At 38.6% G+C, this 17,524-nt stretch overlaps 1 pseudogene; it reads left to right on the top strand.

Annotated features, from left to right (window-relative positions):
* The first annotated feature begins 12,186 nt into the window (after positions 1-12,186).
* LOC116884799 lies at positions 12,187-12,617 on the top strand (annotated as a pseudogene).
* Positions 12,618-17,524: the final 4,907 nt, after the last annotated feature.

Here is a 17,524-nt window from a genome sequence, read left to right as displayed (position 1 = left end):
GGCCTTAAATATAATCAGTTATTTGGTGATTACTAACATAAGCTTTTTGCCAACATGAATATTTTTCAATATCATTAGTTTTATTGTGAACTCTTTAGGAAAACATAAATATTATTTTTGATAGCTTGTTTTATTCTTACTTTTATTTATTATATGTTTCTATTTGTTTATTATGTATTTATTCATTTGTTTGCATGGTAAGAGCACATTTGCTTATTTGCATATATAAAACTTATCGAATAACTTTCAAGGTTTGGTTCTTTCCTTCCTCCCTGAAATGTCGGAGATCAAATATTGATTTTCAGGTTTGATGGCAAATGCCTTTCCTGGCTAAACCATTACACTGGACTTAAACAATCTTTACATGATCTTTTACAAACTCAACATTCCCATGGATGTCAGAATGAGGGCCAACACACACACACACACACACACACACACACACACACACACACACACACACAATTTGTAGATTCACCTTCAGAACTCATTTACTAATAGTACTTCTCCTAGATCTACAACCTCTTCAATAAATGTCTTTTTAACAAATTCTTTATTTCTTTTTTACAGTCCAGTCTTTGTCCCCTTCTGTGAGCACTCCTACTGCTCAACCTCTTGCCATCCCATACCTCCCACCCCTTGTCTCCAAGAGGATGTCACCACCCCCAACCCTGACAGGCCTCCCCACTCCCCAGGGCCTCAAGTCTTTCACGGGTTAGGTGCATCTTCTCTCACTGAGGCCAGACCAAGCAGTCCTCTGCTGTATATGTGTCAGGGGCCTCACATCAGCAGGTTCATGCTGTCTGGTTGGTTGCTGAGTGTCTGAGAGATCTCAGAGGTCCATGTTGGAGACCGCTGGTTTTCCAATGGGGCTATTGTCCTCTTCAGCTTCTTCCAGCTTTTCCCCAATTCAACCGTAGGGATCCATTGGTTGTGTGTCAGTATCTGCATTTCATTCTTTGGGCCTCAGCTTGTTAGGCCTCTCAAAAAGCAGCTATGCTTGGCATATATCTGGAAGCAGAGCACAGCATCAGTAAGAGCATCAAGCCCTGGGGTCTTCCCTTGAGCTGGATCCCAATTCAGGCCAGTCACTGGATCTCCTTTCTCACATGCTCTTACCATTTTTGGCAACCCCATCCTTCCACTTGATGTCCTGTCTGTCCACTGGAGGTGAACTTTACAAGTTCCCCCTTGCCTCTGTAAAGCACTTCATCTAAGGTCTCTCCTTTTGAGTCCTGAGAGTATCTCCTTTCCCAGGTCTCTGGTACTTTCCAGAGGGTCACCTCCACCTCCTACTTCCCCAGGTTGCCTGTTACCATTCTTTTTGCTGGCCCTCAGGGCTTCAGTCCTGTTTTCCTGCCACCAATACCTAATCATGTTTCCCCCTTCCCCTCCCTGTCCTCTCTGCCATCCAGGTCCCTCCCTTCCTCTGTCCATGGAATTGCTTTCTGCTTCCTCCCAAGTGGGATTGAAATACCATCACTTGGGCCCTTTGACTTGTTAACCTTCTTGAGTTCTGTGGATTGTTTCCTGGATATTCTGTACATTTTTTGGTAATATCCACCTAGTGAGTACATACTATGCGTGTCCTTTTGGTTCTGAGTTACCTCACTCAGGATGATGTTTTCTAGCTCCATCCATTAGCTTACAGAGCTCATTATGTCCTTGTTTTTATAGCTGAGTAGTATTCCATTGTGTAAATGAACCACATGTTCTGTATCCATTCTTCTGTGGTGGACATCTGGGTGTTACCAGCTTCTGGCTATCACAAATAAGGCTGCGATGAACATAATGAAACATTTGCCCCTGTTGACATGGTGGGGCATCTTTTGGGTATATGTGCAAGAGTTTATAGCCAGATCTTCAGGTAGATATAATTCGAATTATCTGAGGAACCTCTAGATTGCTTTCAAGAGTGGTTATACTAGTTTGCAATCCCACCAGCAATAGAGGAGTACTCTTCTTTCTCCACATCCTTGCCAGCATGTGTCCTCACCTGAGTTTTTGATCTTAGCCATTCTGCTTGGTGTATGGTGGAATCTCGGTGTCATTTTGATTTGCATTTCCCTGATGACTAAGGGTTCTCAATATTTCTTTAAATGTTTCCCAGCCATTTGAGACTCCTCAGTTGAGAATTATCTGTCCAGTTCTATTCCCCATTTTTGATTGTGTTGTTTGGCTAATTTTCTTTTTTAAACCACTACATTTCTGTTAATTAAGGATAGATTGAAAAGTTCATATAGAATGCACATCCCTGAAAAATATTGAACCTCTGTCCTTCAGTCACCGTTAACTGTAATAGCCCCCCAACTAATGGTGGGACTTGCTGAACCTCTCCAGATTGCTTCTGGAATTCTGTCTCTTTTGATCGTGGGTAAGCACAGCCACTATCAATTGATACATGCAATAGGGTTGTCATATTGGACATTGGAGATGTCTACTACTTCCGAATTTAACAATCTTTCTGTTGTCTCTCCCATGATGCTCCCTGAGCCTAGGGAGAAAGCTGTGATGTAAACTTTTCATTTAGAGCTAAGTATTTCAGGGTCTTCTACTCTATTCATTCTTACCAGTCGTGAGTCTGTGTTTCAATTATATTCTTGTGAAAAGTGGTTTCTCTGATGAGTACTTGGAAATTCATTAACTATGGGGTATAAAGAGAAAAATGTAGGGAGTCCATTTTTATATGTCCACTTAGGAGAATAGTACCACCATATTCTCTATTGGGCTTATGACATAACTGGATATAAGTGTTTGGGGACCCGATATTGGCACGATACATAGAAAAAAATGACTTTAAACCATCACCCCTGACCTTAGGCTTGTCCCTCCATTGTTCCTACATTATAGCCTAAATTTTAGCTTCTTTCATAAATATGCTTATTTTAGAAATTTTCTATAATAGTAGTTTTCCATATATATTTCAAAGGGATAGAGGAATAGTCATCACTCTCCACCTCCCTTTATTCTATATCCTCTTCTCTATCGCCCCTAAATCCTTCTACTTTTATCATCCCCTTTCACCTTTGACAGCAGTCGACATTGCTTCTTGTAATATACTGTATTTAATCTCTGTTTTCATGACTTTTATAGGTATTCTAACCTAACATATATACATAATGAGTTAAAACTAGCAATTATCTATGAAAGAGAACAAAATCATTGTTTCTAGATCATTCTCTTTATAGTTGAATGATATATTTGTTTATATGATATTGTCATTATCAATTTATAAGTGATGAATATCTGTTTTAATATATTTTTGCTATTTCAAATTAAGCATCCATGAACATGGAACAGAAAATATTGCTGTAGTAATACACTGAGTAATTTGTGATTACGTGTAAGTGTAGTTTAGCTGAATTATATGACATATTCATTTATAGTTTTTGAGGAACATTTATATTAATATCTATAAGTCTGTACCAGTTTGCACTCTCAGCAACCATTAGTAAGTTTTCCCTTTATTGTTTTATATATATATATATATGTATATATATACAAACACACACACACACACACACACACACACACACACACATATATATATATATATATATATATATATATACATATATACTCCATCATTTCTGGTGGTCCTTTTTGTTTAAATATTAGATGTTCTGAGACTGGAGTAAGATAAATATCAATACAGTTTTAATTTATCTTTCACTGATAGAATATGTTAAACATCTAAAAATATCTAATCCAATTGCATTTCTTTCGAGAACTTTGTTGATTTCTTTGTTTTTTATTTGTTTAATTTTGTTTATTTGGTGTTCTGCTTTTTGTGTTCTTTGCATAGTCTAGGTACAGAATATTTTTCATATATATAGCTGGCACTTTTTCCATTCTGTAGGCTGCCATTTTCCTCAAGAGACAGTGTCCATTGCTGTACTGAAGCTTTGCAATTTCATGAGATCCTACTTATCACTCATGATTCTTAATATTATTATACTCTTATAGAAAGTTATTTTCCGTGCTCACATGTTAATGTATATTCTCTACCTTTTCCTCTGTCACATTCAGGGTAGTAGGTTAAAGTCCTTGATCCATCTAAGTTGAGATGTTTATACGGTAAGAGATAAGGGTCTAGTTGGATTCTTTTACATGTATTTTTTCATTTGACTAAAACAATTGTAGAAGATGTCCTTTTATTTTCAAACTGTACTTTTTAAACTCTTCATCAAAAGTCAAAACATTTGTGTGTTTAATTTTATTCTAGAATCATGCTGTTCTAGGTACCACCGATTAATAGTATGACTTAAAACCCACAGTTGATAATACCTATCAGTGTTTATCATTCGGGATTCTTTTGTATATACTGAGTCTTCTGAGTTTTTCTGTGAATTATATTTGATAAATTGATTTTGACTGCATTGAATCTGCAAATAGCTTTGCATTGGATGAGCATTTTCACAATTTTTTTACCAATCTATGAGCATGTGATACATATTCATCTTCTTTTACCTTCTTCATTTTATTTCTTTACCATATTACAGGTTTTATTGTACTATTTCTTAGTATATACTCAATGATTTCTATATGTGAGAGTTATATTTATTGTCCTGATTATTATTGTGACATAACAAGATATAATGTCTAATAAATCTTTAGTGTTACACATTCTTTTTTAATAATTTTATTTTTGTTGGATATTTTATATGTTTACATTTCAAATGTTATCCACTCCCCACTCCCATATCCCCTGCCCCCTCCTCCTGCTTCTATGAGGATGCTCCATTCCTACCCATCCACTCCAAACTCAATGCCCCAGCACTAACCTACATGGGGAAACAAGCCTTCATAGGACCAAGGACTTTTCCTTCCACTGATGCTGGACAATGTTGTGCTCTTTCACATATATGGCTGGAATCATTGGTCCCTCCATGTGTACTCTCTGGTTGGTGGTTTAGTCCCTGAGAGCTCAGGTAGAGTTTGCTTCTTCCTATGGTATTACAAACCCCTTCTGCTCTTTCAAACTTTTCTCTAACTCCTCCATTGGGGTCACAGTGTTCAGTCCAATGATTAGCTGCAACCATCCTCATCTGTGTCAGTGGGGCTCAGGCAGATCCTCTCAGGAGACACCCATGTATGGCTCCTGTCAGCAAGCACTTCTTGGCATCAGCAGTAGTGACTGGGTTTGGTGGCAGTATAAGGGGTAGATCCTCAGGTAGGGCAGTACCTGGATGACCATGGACCCTTCAGTCCATGCTCCATTCTTTGTCCCTGTATTTCCTCCCGTGAGTATTTTGTTCTCCTTTCTAATAATTAATGAAGCATCCATATTTTAATCTTCCTTCTTCTTAGGCTTCATATGATTTATGAATTTTTCATAGTTATTGAAACTTTTGGGCTAATATCCCCTTATCAGTGAGTATATACCATGTGTGTTCATTTGTGATTGGGTACTTTCCCAATCACAAATGATACTGTGAAATCCCATGATGATATTTTCTGTATCTATGCCTCTGTTGAGAGACATCTGAGTTTGTTCTGGCTTTTGGATATTATAAATAAAGCTGCTATGAACATAGTGGATCATGTGTTCTTGCTATAAGTTGGAGCAACTTTTGGGTGGATCTCCAAGAGTGGTATATCTGGGTCCTCAGGTAGAACTATGTGCAATTTTCAGAGGAACCGCAAGACTGATTTCCAGAGTGGTTGTACCAGTTTGCAGTCCCACCAAAAATGGAAGAGTGTTCCTCTTTCTCCACATCCTTGCCAGCATCTACTGTCACCTGAGTTTTTCATCTTAGCCTTTCGGACTGGTGTGAGGTGGTATCTAAGGGTTGTTTCAATTTGTCTTTCCCTGATGACTAAGGATGTTAGATATTTCTTTAGGTGTTTATCAGGCATTTGGTATTTCTCATTTGAGAATCCTTTGTTTAGCTCTGTACCCCTTTTTGAAATAAGATTATTTGATTCTATGGATTCTAACTTCTCAAGTTCTTTGTATATATTAGATATTAGCCTTCAATTGGATGTAGAATTGGTAAGGATCTTTTCCCACTCTGTTGGTTGCTGTTTTGTCCTAATGACAGTGTCCTTTACCTTACAAATGCTTTGCAATTTTATGACAATACATTTGTTGAGTTTCGATCTTGGAACATAAGACTTTGGGGTTCTGTTCAGGAAATTTTCTCCTGTGTCTATGTGTTCAAGGCTCTTCCCCCCTTTCTCTTCTATTAGTTTCACTGTATCTGGTTTTATGTGGAGGCCCTTGATCCACTTGGATTTGAACTCTGTACAAGGAGATAAGAAGAGGTCAATTGGCAATCTTTTACATGCTGACTTCCAGTTTAGCCAGCACCATTTTTGAAAATGCTAACTTTTTTATCCATTAGATAGTTTTAGTTCCTTTGTCAAAGATCAAGTAACCATAGTTTTGTGAGTTCATTTTTGAGTCTTCAATTCTATTCCATTAATCTACCTGCTTGTCTGTGTACAAATAACATGCATTTTTTATCATGATTCCTCTGTAATACAGCTTGAGGTCAGGAATGGTGATTCCTCCAGAAGTTTTTTATTGTTGAGAATAGTTTTCGTTATCATGGGTTTTTTGCTTTTCTAAATGAAGAATTGAGTTTTAATTTTGATAGAGATTGCATTGAATTTGTACATTGCTTTCTGCAAGATGACTATCTTTACTGTATTAATCTTGTCAGTCAATAAGCATGAACGATCTTTCCATCTTCTGACATCTTGGATTTCTTTCCTCAGAGACTTGAAATTCATGTCATACAGATTTTTACTCTCTTGGTTAGGGTCACACCAAGGTATTTTATATTATTTGTGGCTATAGTGAACAGTGTCATTTCCCTAATTTATTTCTCATTCTGTATTTCCTTCGGGTAGAGGAAGTCTACTAGTTTGTGTGAGCTAATTTTATATCCAGCCACTTTGCTGAAGTTGTTTAGGATCTCTCTGGTGGAATTTTTGGAGTCACTGAAGGATAATATCATATCATCTGCAATAGTGATATTTTGCCTTTTCCTTTCCAATTTGTATCCCTTTGACCACTTTCTGTTGTCTTATTGCTCTGCCTAGGATTTAAAGTACTATATTCAATAGGTAGGGAGAGAGTTAGAAGCCTTGTCTATTCCCTGAGTTTAGTGGGATTACTTCAAGTTTCTCTCTATTTAGTTTGATGTTGGCTACTATTTTGCTGCATATTGCTTTTACTATGTGTAGATATGGGCCTTGAATTCCTAATCTTTCCAAGACTTTTATGATGATGGGGTTTTGAATTTTGTCAAATGTTTTTTCAGCATCTAATTAGAAGATCATATGTATATTTTCCTTTAGTTGGTTTATATAGTGGATTATATTGATCAATTTCTGTATATTGAGCCACCCAAACATCCTTGGAATGAACTTCTTTGATCATGTTGATGATCAGTTTGATGTATTCTTGGATTCGGTTTTAAAGAATTTTTTTGAGTATTTTTGCATCGATACTCATCAGGGAAATTGGTCTGAAGTTATCTTTCTTTGTAGTGTCATTGTGTGGTTTAAGTATAAGCATAATTGTGGCTTCAAAAACAGAATATGTAACATTCCTTCTGTTTCTATTTTGTAGAATACTTTGAAGAGTATTAGCATTAGGTTTTCTTTGAAGGTCTGAGAGAATTATGCACTAAACCCATCTTATGCAGTGCTTTTTTTGGTTGGGAGACTTTTATTGACTGCTTTGATTTTGTTAGGATTGATGGGCTCCTTAGATCTTTTATCTGTTCCTGATGTAACTTTGGTACCTGTTATCTGTCTAAAAATTGTTCATTTCCTCCAGATATTCCAGTTTTGCTGGGTGTAGGTTTTGTTAGTAGGATCTGATAATTTTTTGTGTTTCATCACATTCTGTTCTTATGTCTCCATTTTCATTTCTGATTTTGTTGATTTGGATACTGTATCTGTGCCCTCTGGCTTGTCTGGCTAATGGTTTATCTCTCTTTTTGATGTATCAAAAAACTGACTCCTGGTTTTGTTGATTCCTTGTATAGTTCTTTTTTGTTTCTACTTGGTTGATTTCAGCTCTGAGTTTGATTATTTCCTGCCATCTACTACTCTTGGGTGAAATTATTTCTTTTTGTTCTAGAGCTTTTAGGTGTGCTATCAAGCTGTTAGTGTATGCTTTCTGTAATTTATTTTTTGGAGGGACTCAGAACTATGACTTTTCCTCTTAGCACTGTGTCCCATAAGTTTGTGAATGATGTACCTTCATTGTCCTTAAATTCTAAAAAAAATCATTAATTTCTTTATTTCTTCCTTGACCAAGTTATCAAGAGTAGAGCCTTTTCAACTTCCATGTATATGTGGGCTTTCTGTCATTTTTGTTGCTATTGTAGACTAGCCTTAGTCCAGGGTGATCTGATAGGATGATGGGATTATTTCACTCTTCTTGTATTCGTTAAGACCTGTTCTGTGACTGATCAGATGATCAATTTTGGAACAGGAACCATGAGGTTCTGAGAAAAAAGTATATTCTTTTGTTTTTAGGATGAAATGCTCTATGGATGTCTGTTAAATCCATATGGTTCATAACTTCTGTTAGTTTCACTGTGTCTCCATTTAGTTTCTGTTTCCATGATCTGTCCGTTGATGAGAATGGTGTGTTAAAGTCTCTTACTATTATTGTGTGTGGTGTAATGTATGCTTTGAGCTTTTGTAAAGTTTCTTATATGAATATTTCTTATATGAATGTATGTGCTCCTGCATTTGGAGCGTCGATGTTCAAAATTGAGAGTTCATCTTGATAGATTTCATGAACTTTCATGAATATGAAGTGTCCTTCCTTATCTTTTTTCATAACTTTTGGTGAAAAATTGATTTTATTTGATATTAGAATGGCTACTCCAACTTGTTTCTTAGGACCATTTTCTCAGAAATTTTTTCTAGCCTTTTACTCTTGGGTAGTTTCTGTCTTTGTCCCTGAGGTGTGTTTCCTGTATGCAGCAAAATGCTGGGTCTTGTTTACATATCCAGTCTGTTAGCCTATGTCTTTTTATGAGGGAATTGAATCCATTGATGTTAAGAGATATTAAGAAATAATGATTGTTGTTCCCTGATATTTTTGTTGTTATAAATGGTATTTTGTTTGTGTGGCCATCTACTTTTGGGTTTGTTGCAAGAAAATTAATTTCTTACTTTTTATAGGTTATAGTTTCCCTTCTTGTGCTGGACTTTTCCATCTATTATCCTTTGTAGGGCTGGATTTATGAAAAGACAGTGTGTAAATTTGTTTTTGTCATATAAAATCTTGGTTTCTCTATCTATGGTAATTGAGAATTTTGGTGGCTATAGTAGCCTGGCCTGCCATTTGTTTTCTCTTAGAGGCTGTATGACATCTGTCCAGGATTTTCTAGCTTTCATACTCTCTGTTAAGAAGTCTGGTGTAATTCTGATAGGTCTGCCTTTACATGTTACTTGACCTTTTTCCTTTATTGCTTTTAATATTCTTTCTTTGTTTTGTGTATTTTGTGTTTTGGTTTTGACTATTATGTGACAAGAGGAATTTCTTTTCTGGTTCAATCTCTTTGGAGTTCTGTAAGCTTCTTGCATGTTCATGGACATCTCTTTCTTTAGGTGAGGAACATTTTCTTCTATAATTTTGATGAAGATATTTACTGGCCCTGTAAGTTAGGAATCTTCAGTCTCTTTTATTTTTAGTTTTGGTCTTCTCTTGTGTCCACAATTTCCTGGATATTTTTGGTTAGGGATTTTTTGATTTTTGCATTTTCTTTGACTATTTTGTTAAATTTTTATGGTTTCTTTTGTCCCTGAGGTTCTCTTTTCTATCTCTTGTATTGTTTGTGATACTTGTGTCTATGACTCCTGATCTCTTTTCTAGGTTTTCTACCTCCAGGGTTGTTTCCCTTTGTGATTTTCTTTACTGTTTCTGTTTTCATTTTTATATCCTGGATGATTTTCTTCAATTCCTTCACATGTTTGGTTTCCTGTAATTCTTTAAAGAATTTTTGTGTTTCCTCTTTAAGGGCTTCTACTTTTTTTACCTGTTTTCTCCTTTCTTTCTTTAAGGTACTTATTTATGTCCTTCTTAAACTCATCTATCAATATCATGAGATGTGATTTTAAATCCAAATCTTGCGTTTCTGATTTGTTGGGATATCCAGTTTTTGCTGTGGTGGAAGAACTGCGTTCTGACAATGCCAAATAGTCTTGGTTTCTGTAGCTTAGGTTTTTGGGCTTTCCTCTTGCAATCTGGTTATCACTGATGTTAGTTGACCTTGTTGTCTCTCACTGGAGCTTGTCTCTTCTGTGGGCCATTAAGCCTGTGAGCCTATTAACCTGTGATCTTTGGAGGGAGAACACTCCTGGCAGACCAGCTTTCTGTTGGCAGGTTTTAGGGCCAAGAGGTGTGTGACAGCCCCTGCTCTAGGTGTAGGCAGAGACTGGAAGGGTCTTGTCCTAGGCAGTCCTGGGGCTCCTGCTTCCTGTGTGCTTTTGGTATGTGTCTCCTTGGACAGTCAATTGGGAGAAAGTCGAGAAAAATTGGGTCTCTCCTTTGAGCTTAGGAGGAAGAGTGCTTCTGTGGGCAGGTTTTGTTTCTGAGGGCTGTGAAACAGTCCTGCCTCTGGGTGTAGAAGGAGACAAAAAGTGCCTTGTGCTAGGCTGCCCTGTGACTCCTGAGCCATGTGCACTGCTGGCAGGTTTATCCTTGGACAATCAGTGTGAAAATAGTGGGGTCTCACCTCTGGGCTGAGGGCATAAGAGGGAGGAGAGTGCTCCTAGTAGACCAGTTCTCTGAGGCAGGTTTTGTGTCCATGGGCTGTGGAACATTCCTGGCTCTAGGAGGAGATGGAAACTGGAAGGGTCTGTCCCAGGCTGCCCTTTGGTTCCCCACTGTTATTCATTCTTAAACAATTTTCCTATTACATAGAAAAAAAACAAACAATAGATAGATTCTACCAAATAATGCTTTAATGTAGTCAGGCCGAGTAACATGTTTCACAGATAATCAACTTTTTTCAGATAATATTACACTAACTACATTAAAAGCTGGGTGATATCCTTTGGTGTGGGAGAGATTAAAGAGGTGTTTCGAGTCATGCTAGAAACAAGAAAAAAAGGGACATTACTTTTAAAGCACTATTTCAAGACAGTCTGGGGAAGAAATACTCTGGTAATATGTAACATGGGAAACAAAGGTTCAGGGTCACTATGTGTGTTGGACACGCCTGTCTAGCATCTGTTACTTTGTGAAATAGCTCTGAAAGCATCATGCTGAGTGGGTCACAGTCCAAAAATGACTGAACTACAGTCATGGTTTCATTGTAAGAAAAAGCCTATATAATGGATTATACTGATAGATTTCGGTATATTGAACCATCCCTGCATTCCTGAGATGAAGCCTACTTGATCATGGTGATTGTTTTTATGTGGATTCAGTTTGAGAGAGTTTTATTGAGTATTTTTGCATTGATATTCATCAGGGTAATTGGTCTGAAGTTCTCTTTTTTTGTTAGGTTTTTGTGTAGTTTATGTATAAACATAACTGTGTTCTCGTAGAATAAATTCTGTTTCTGTTTTGTGGAATAGTTTGAAGTGTAGGGGAATGCCAGGACTGGGAGGCAGGAGGGAATGGCGGGTGGGTGGGGGAGCATCCTCATAGAATCAGGGGGAGGGTGCATGGGATAGGGGATTTCCAGAGGGGAAACCAGGAAGAAAGGGGATAACATTGGAAATGTAAATAAAAAATATATTATCTAAATAATAAAAAAAATCAAAAATAAAAAGGCTAATATACCTTTAACCTTTACTTTGATAAAACGTCTTTTGAGAAGATTCTCACAATCAAAGAGTAAGAACATATAAAACAAGTTCAAAATATAAAAAGCGTTATCTTTTTCGCACATTACAGAGTCCTGAGCAATAGGCTGTATCCCCTGTAATCTGTCCATAGACAATTAAACCTTTGACATCTATTTTTAGGAAGTTTTATGAGGGTAGTAGAGTTAAGATAGTTTGAAATGGTTTATAAAAGAAATATTATATCCAAAACATATAAGACAATAGAACATCCCAATACTGAGGAAACTTTTTCATATATTCCTGTGATCTGTAATGTCATTTAGTCCATCAAGGACCACAGACTTTTTTCTGTAAAAGACCATATAGTAAAAGTATTTGACTTTGAGGCTGGTCTTCGAGTGGTTGCAATGCAAGATGGCAGTTACCACAGGCTTGGGAGTAAACGTCCCTCAAAATTTCCCACTGTTAGAAGAGCTGGAAGAAGGCCAGAAAGGAGTAGGCAACAGCACAGTTTACTGGGGTCTGGAGGACAACAAGGATGATACACAAGATGAACAGGATGATAATTGGGCTTTGAAGGACAATTTATGAAAACTGAAATACAGCCTTAAAATAGAATGTGGGCCTACGTACCCAGAAGCTCCCCCATCTGTAAGATTTCTAGCAAGAGATAATATGAGCAGTGTGAGCAGTTCAAGTAGAGTCCAAGAGCCATAGCTGTGTTGGCAAAGTGGCAGAATTCCCACAGCATTAAAGTCATCCTGCAGGAACTGAGGGGCCTGATGCTGTCAAAAGAGAACATGAAGCTGCCACAGATGCCAGAAGGACAGTGTTCTGGCAATTAGTCACAAAAGCCCCGGCCTCCCCTCCCCATGCAACCCAAGTCTTCATATTCAACAGTAGTGAATTTTCTAGATCCATCTGTAGACCTCAAAGTACTGGAGAGGAAGTCCCACTCAGACTTCATCCTGAGACACTGCTCTGACACTAACATCTTGTCCATTTGAAATAGTAAGTTGTGCTGTGTAACATCATCTGTCCGGTGTAACCGCTGTCAGCCTGATTAAACTTCTGGGATCAAGGTGTGTTGAAATTGGATTCCTTTGGGAGCAGTGGGCACAGCTAATGCAACTGTGAACAAATACATTATATAAACACCTGCACTTGGTCTGGGTCTGCCCTGCCCTCCACCACAGTTGTGTGGTGGCTCTTAGAATAGATGGGGAGGTGTCAGGTAGCAGCCATGGGACTGACCACCGCTGAGCTAGGGGCGCTTTGGCTGCAGCCCTGCTTTCTTAAGTCTTAAGTGATGCCCCATCCAAGCCGTGGTCCCCACTCTTCCACCCCCACCCTTGGCCAAAGTTTAGATTGTGACCTCCCCTCCATCTGTATTTGGCCACAGGCAAGGAATTCAGGGCTTCCCATCTCCCCACCTTTATCAAGGTATATGCTTTCCCCTTCCTCAAGTCCCTTCTTGCCCATCACCACCCAACATTTGCTGTGGCCAGAAGTCATCAGATGAGCTTGGAAGCGCCTGGCCTCCCTCACTTAGCTCCTGTCCACACTCATTCACCTGCCACCAGCCTGGGAAGGGAGTGTCAGGTCCTCGGCCCTGTTGCCACCATCAGCCCTCGAGCTTTGAGCTTGGGTCTAGAGGTGAACAGAGCAGTCACACAGTGACTCAGACCAGCCAGAGTTCAGGGTCCTTGGTGGACATATGTCTACAGAAAGACCATGCTTAGAGTCCTCGGTACACACACTTCTGAGTTGACTCCTTTTCCCATAATTGCTTTGCTTTTGCATATTGAAGTGGTTTGAACAGGGCTCTCAGTCACCCTGGCTATCCATCCTGTCTTATGTGGAACCTGACAGCTGGAACAGGAAGCCCTAACCCAGCACACTCAGGTTTCAGTGTTGCTCCTCAGACCCTCAGAAGAGACCCAAGGGACTCTGTGTCACCATGTTTGCAGATCATTTGCGGATCTGTGAGCCTGGCCTGCTGGTTCATTGTCACATTCCCCACTCTGTTCAGGACCACTAAATGTTGCATACCGAGATAAAGGCAATTCGTTGTGCTAAAAAATGACCTTGAAGACGATATTATAATCATTATACCTGATAAACTTAGGTGGAGGCAGAGAAACAACCAAAAAATATTATGCAAATTAGCGAGAATACTTGCTTTCTGAGAAGCCATTATTTACATAAGCAGGAAAAACTAGTCCAGTGAAACTGTTCGCTAAGTCTTAGTAGGACCTTTCAAATTGAATTCTAGATCAGCAGCAACAGTATTAGCTGAGAAAGAAACATAAATTGTGGAGTGTCATGGCAAAAGATGTAAGTCCTCCTGTTAATAAATCACTAAGAGTATTAAAATGCTAACACCACAGCATTAAGTGTGCACAAGCCACATTTCTCTACATCTAGCCCTGCCTTGAAACTTCTTAAAATTAATCAACTTGAGATGTAGCCTAGACCTAGTGGATTACCATCAGGATACCAATAAGATCCTTAGAAAACTAAAAAGCACATAGGTTTTGAAAAGGTTTGAGAGCATATACAGTTTTAATTTTGTGACACTGGCTAAGAATTCTACCAATAAACAAGTAATTATCTACGAAAAATAACTTTTGAAATTCTTGCAAATATTTTTAAAAACTAATTGAGAAATTTGCAGTCAACAAATTTTATTCCTTATCAAGTTCCCTATCAGAATTTTTAATGCATTCTCAGCTTTTTTTTCCAGCCACATTGCATTTATTTGGCTTCTGGATGTATTTTTTTTTCTAAGAGAAAATTCTCAGTCTAACAGTGCTCTCCTGGAAACAGTGATGGTTATGAATATGGACTCTGAAATTGTACAACTTAGGCTAGTTTCCTAGCTCCACCACTCACCAACTGATTGATCTTGGGAAGGTTATTTAATTAATCATCTGTTTCAGTGCATTCTGCTAGGGAGAATTAATAGCTCTTATCATTCTGAGGTTTAAATGTGTTTATATATTTAAACACTGTCTGACACATGACAAATACTTGTGAGCTCGAAACACTAGTAGTTCTCAATTCCCATCACCTAAATAATTCTTCTGGCTCTCTCTATTTGTCTGAGCTCTTGCAGCATTGACTGCTTGGGGGTGGGGGCATGTGGATTAAATTTGGCTGCAAAACAGGGGTAGCAAAATTAGTCATGTTAATGTAATGCAAAAATAACAAACAGGCATATTTTCTGGCTACAAAGTAAGACAATGGTCTGTAGTAGTAAATATTTTAAAAAGAATCTACCAACCCATGCTAGTGTTGGCACTGTAGGGCCACAGGGCATCTGCAGAGTATTATCTCAATCAACAGAGCATCTCAGGCAGTAAGCTCCCAATCTCAACCCCACACTGTCACAGCCTCCTCTCTGAGCCTGGCAGCAGCTGCCCTCTTGCAACTCTCTTGTTGTGGGCCCTGCTCACATTCCAGCATCCACCCCCTGTGGTTGTAGACACAATTCCCAGTAACTCCTCAAAATCAAAATTAATTAACTTGTAATTTAACAATCAGATTTATACCTTAAATTAATTTCCCAAGATGTCTACGCAATAAACTCATAATAAATTGATGATATAAACTGCCCATCTAGATAAGATTATTTCTCCTATAAAAATCTATCCCTTATGAAATATTCATAACTACGTGTGGTCCTTTAAGGCCACACAGATCTGAGTCATCCACATTCTCCTCCATTTTGGTTATTCTTTTCTTTTTTCCTCTCTCCAGCCTTACAAAAACTCTGTCCCTGTCTTACTTTTTCACTGCCCAATCACAAGCCTTCCCTTATCTTGGGCCTGCCCTCACCTGCACATAGACATCAACTACAATGGTCTTAAGATGGACGAATGTAAGTGCCAAATATGGCTAGAGAGATGAATCAGTATATAAAGGTGCTTGCTGTCAAGGCCAACCATTGGAGTTGTATGCTGGGGACTATATAGTGAAAGGCAAGAACCCTTTCCTGCATATATGGTCCTTTAATCTCCTTCCACATTCTATGGTTGGGACACACACACACACACACACACACACACACACACACACACACAAACACACACAAACGTGCACTAAGAAAACTAGTCCTAGTGTATACTTGAGTCTAAATAAATTCCAAGCTAAGTAAAGTTTTAAACAGAGATCAGTAAATGATATTCAGTGTACCTAAACAAGCCTTTTTTAAAAATTCTTTTGGTTATTTTATTTACATTTCAAATGTTGTCACATTTCCGAGTCTCCCATCTGCAAAAACCCAACTCATCCCCCTTCCTGTTTGCCTGTAAGAGGGTGCTCCCCCAAACCACTTACCAACTCCTGTCCTACCCCTATGGCATCACCTTACACTGGGGCATCAAGCCTTCAGAGGACAAAGGGCTTCCCCTCCCATGTATAACCTTTGGTTGGTAATGTAGTCCCTGGGAGATCTTAGGGTCTGGTTAGTTGATATTTTTGTTCTTCTATGGGGTTGCAATTCCCTTCGTCTCTTTTAGTCCTTCCCTTAACTCTTCGATTGTGGTTCTTGGGCTCAGTCTGATGGTTAGTTATGAGTATCTGATCTGTATTAGTCAGGTTCTGGTAGAGCCACTCAGAGGACAGCCCTACTGGGATTCTGTTTGCAAATAGTCATCAGCAATAGTGTCAAGGTTTGGTGTCTGCAGATGGGATAGATTCCTAGGTGGGACAGCCTCTGGACTGCCTTTCCTTTTGTTTCTGCTCCATATTTTGTTCCTGTGTTTTATTTAGACAGGAACAAATCTGAGTTTAAAATTTTGAGATAGGTGGGTGGCCCCATCACTTAAATTGGGGCCATGGAGGTGGTCTCAACAGGTTCTATCTTTCCTTTGTTGGGTATTTCCATTAATATCCTCCCTGTTGGGTCCTAGGAAGCTCTTGCTTCCCTGGCAATTGGGACTTTCTAGTGCTTCCCCCAGTTCCCCACCCCTCCCCCCACTGCTACATTTTTTTCTATTTATTTTCCTGACCTTCTGGACTTCTTTTTTGTCTCTTCCTATATCTGATCCTGCCCCCTTTTATCACCCCCTTACCCTCTCCCTCCTAGGTCTCTCCCTACCTGTACCTTCAGTGATTATTTTGTTCCCCCTTCTAAGTAAGATTGAATCATTCATACTTTGGTTTTCCTTCTTTTTAAGCTCCATATGGTCTGTGAGTTGTTTGATGGGCTTTGGGGATAATATATACTTTTCATTGAATATGTCCTTTTGTGTCTGGGTTACCTCACTCAGTATGATATTTTGTAGTTCCATCTATTTGCCAGCAAATTTCATGAACTCAATGGTTTTAATAGTTGAGTAGTAAATGTCCATTGTGTAAATGTCCATTTTCTTTATCCATTCTTCTTATGAGGACATCTGGGTTGCTTCCAGTTTCTGGGCTATTATAAATAAGGCTGCTGTAAACATCGCGGAGCATGTGACCTAGCTAAATGTTTGAGTATCCTTTGGGTATATGCCCAGTAGTGGTATAGTTGGGTCTTCAGGTAGAATTATTTCAAATTTTCTGAGGAACAGCCAGATAATCATACAAAGTGGTTTTACCAGATTCCAATCCCACCAGAAAATGAGGAATGTTTCTCTTTCTCCACATCCTTACCAAGATATACTGTTGCCTAAGTGTTTTATCTTAGCCACTCTTATTGATGTAAGGTGGATTCCCAGGTTCTTTTTAATATTCATTTTTTTCTGGTGACTAAGGGCATTGA

The sequence above is a fragment of the Rattus rattus genome, chromosome 15 (genome assembly GCF_011064425.1).
Source record: "Rattus rattus isolate New Zealand chromosome 15, Rrattus_CSIRO_v1, whole genome shotgun sequence".
In the NCBI taxonomy this organism is placed as follows: domain Eukaryota; kingdom Metazoa; phylum Chordata; class Mammalia; order Rodentia; family Muridae; genus Rattus; species Rattus rattus.
The sequence above is the reverse complement of the archived record's forward strand: the minus strand, read 5'-3'. Positions and strand labels throughout refer to the sequence as shown.